General features: G+C 44.0%; 1 non-coding gene across 1 annotated transcript; it reads left to right on the forward strand.

Annotated features, from left to right (window-relative positions):
• Window positions 1-82, forward strand: trnas-uga. Its single transcript has one exon. It is a non-coding gene; the product is annotated as a tRNA-Ser (tRNA).
• The last annotated feature ends 3,296 nt before the right edge of the window (window positions 83-3,378 follow it).

Here is a 3,378-nt window from a genome sequence, read left to right on the forward strand (position 1 = left end):
CCTGTGATGGCCGAGTGGTTAAGGCGTTGGACTTGAAATCCAATGGGGTCTCCCCGCGCAGGTTCAAGCCCTGCTCACAGCGCTATGACTAACCATTTATTTTTTTACATATCCTTGGTGACTTGATATGGATAATGTGCTTAATCCGTGGACTTGTCCTTTGATTCAGGTGCTCAGAATATATATTGATGTCTGTTTCCAAATCCCAATCCCCTTACTTGTATTCCAACAGCTGCAATGGCCGAGTTCTTTAGACGTTGGACCTGAATTTCAATGGGGTCTCCCCACCCATGTTCTTACCTTGCTCGAAGCATATAGCCCAATGCTGCTTTTTGATTGTAGTGGCTTCCTTTCCTCTTTACCATAGCCACTGCCCAAGCCTGAAGCGGGGTTGTTTGGTACGCATACAGTCCACACTCAAGGTTTCCAAACGGCCAAACATTCCATGACATCCAGGGATATGGTGCAACAAAAATGTTTATTCTTCTTATATCTTAACAAATAAATGAGTCTCCAATCAACTTAAAGCACAAAATACTTGATATGGAAAATACATATTATGACCTGTATGTCTATGTCTGTATGTCTGTATGTCTGTATGGTCAAAAAACTATACCGCTCCCGCGTCTAGCAAGGACTCCCTCTCCCGAAGGCCCAACTTCCTGCCTTTATCCTAACACAATTACCACAATACAATGAACTGGCAAGAGGGGGGCCAAATGTCCGAGTTACACTAACAACAAATTAATATATCTCAATCGGGTAAATATAAATCATAAAGGTACGTACCTAATATTTCATCATTTACATTCATATTTAATATATTTACACAAATATACATGGAGCTCCATATGTTCGGTCTTTTATACAAATATGTCCAAATCGGCTCTAACATACCGGCCCCTAATTGTTGACTGCACTGAATGCACAACAATTACTTAATATTCAAACATAGAGCCAATACACAAAACATTCTATACCAGAGCACTATTACAGTTTATAGCTATATACAAATATACAAGGTACCATATAGGAAAATAGTCCATAGATCTCAATCTGAGTTGAAGTGTAAAGGTGTTCAACTTTGAAAATGTCAAGAGTTTGACGTCCAAAAATGTATGACATCAAAGAATGTAAGAGTACGACATCAACGAATCAGAGGTGCACGTGATTCTAAGATGGAGCACTGTGTGTGTGTGTGTCACTCCGTCGCCTCAAGGAGCAGACAGAGTTTATTGATAGGTCTCTGTAAGATATTGGTCTTAGTCTTAACCATGACGCTCCGGACAAGACCTTTGGCCCCTGGCAAAGCCTCCACCACACGCCCCATTAGCCAAGAGTTCCTTGGGGCGGTGTCATCGACGATGACCACGAGGTCACCAGGACTGAAGTTTCTCTTAGTTTTGTTCCACTTGTTCCGCTCCTGCATAAGTGGAAGATACTCCCTGATCCATCTCTTCCAGAAGAGGTCAGTGATATATTGTACTTGCTTCAATCTCCTTCGTGAGTATAGGTCGCTTCTCTGGAATAGTCCTGGTGGCAGGACTAGCTTAGCTTTCAGATGAAGCAGATGGTTCGGAGTCAGGGGTTCTAGATCATTAGGGTCATTTGTTACAGTAGTGATTGGTCTGTCGTTCATAATCGCCTCAACTTCACACAAGGCTGTCTGCAAAGCCTCATCATCCAGTACTTGCTCTTTAAGGACTGAATAGAGGATATTTTTCACCAGTCGGATCAACCTCTCCCATACCCCCCCCCATGGTGGGCTCCAGAGGGAGGGTTGAATGACCATGTCACTCCTTCCTTCAGTAATTCTTTTTGAATCTTGTTGTGATCCAGCTCTTTCATAGCTTCTCCTAGCTCTCTGTGTGTTCCAACAAAGTTGGTGCCATTGTCTGTTCTGATACTTGTTACTGGGCCCCTTCGACAGATGAACCTGCGCAGGGCATTGATGCAGGAATCAGTATCCAGATAACTAGCAACTTCTAGATGGACAGCTCGACTCACGAGGCAAGTAAAGATCACACCATAACGCTTCACATGAACGCGGCCTCGCTTCACCTCTATGGGGCCGAAGTAATCTATGCCCACATGGGTGAAAGGCGGCAAATCAGGTGACACCCGATCTTGTGGAAGGTCGGCCATCTTCTGTTCTCCAGCTCTAGCTTGCATCCGCCTGCAAAAGACACAGCTCTTAAGGATCTTCCTTGCTAAAGAGTTGGCACAGGGTATCCAATATCGCTGGCGAAGTCTAGAAAGCATGTGACCTCTCCCAGAGTGGCCAACCTGCTCATGGATGTGGAGTAAGATCAGTCTAGAGATGTAAGAGTCTTTGGGCAGGATCATAGGATTCTTTAGTTCCGTAGGCATAGCAGCTTTGCTTAACCTTCCTCCTACTCTCAGAATCCCATTGTCAACAATTGGATCAAGCTTACAGATTGAGCCACTTCTCTTGGCACATTGTTTTCCTTTCACAACTAGTGCAATTTCTTGTTTAAAGTGATGCCGTTGTTCAAATCGAATGATGACCTTTTCTGCTTCATCTAGGTCGTCCACAGACAGACTTTCTTTTCCAAACGTCAGTTTGAACTTGTCAATTTGTTCCTTCAGTGAGTTTGTCAGACTCTGATCTGGTCTTGGATCGGTTTGAGAGAGAATTTTCCTTTTCTGGCTTAACTGTAGGAGACGTTTCTTCAGTTTCAGCATCCAGGCAACTGCTTTCTTCAAGCTGTTCCATGTTGAATAGTACTCAATCAGTTTGCTGGTTGGACTCTTTTCTTCCACACTTGTATGGTTTATGATTACGTCTTTTCTCACCTCTGGATCATCCGGAGGGATGGAGCCAATCTCCTCTGGTCCTTTACGCCATCTCTTTGAGTTCAGGAACATTTCAACATGTAATCCTCTTGAGGCATCATCGGCTGGGTTGTGTTTTGAGTTCAAATATCTCCACTGTTTTGCTTTCGATAGGTCACGGATCATAGCAACCCTATTAGCCACAAAGGTATGGAATCTCTTGGTATCATTGCGGATGTATTTTAGCACAGACTGGCTGTCCGTCCAAAAAGTTGACTCCTCAAGTTCAATCTGGAGCTCCAACTTTAACATCCTGTCCACTCGCACTGCCAATGTTGCTGCAGCAAGTTCCAGTCTGGGGATTGTCATCTGCTTGAGTGGAGTCACCCTTGATTTCCCCATTATGAATGCAATGTGAACCTTTTCCATACCGTTTGTGAACCTAAGGTAACTTGCCGTGCCATAACCTTGTTCACTTGCATCACCGAAGTGCTTTTACACCTGCATTGTTTGCTGTTTGGGGTTTTAGGCTGGGTTTCTGTACAGCACTTTGAGATATCAGCTGATGTACGAAGGGCTATA

This window comes from Oncorhynchus gorbuscha, linkage group LG08 (assembly GCF_021184085.1).
Source record: "Oncorhynchus gorbuscha isolate QuinsamMale2020 ecotype Even-year linkage group LG08, OgorEven_v1.0, whole genome shotgun sequence".
In the NCBI taxonomy this organism is placed as follows: domain Eukaryota; kingdom Metazoa; phylum Chordata; class Actinopteri; order Salmoniformes; family Salmonidae; genus Oncorhynchus; species Oncorhynchus gorbuscha.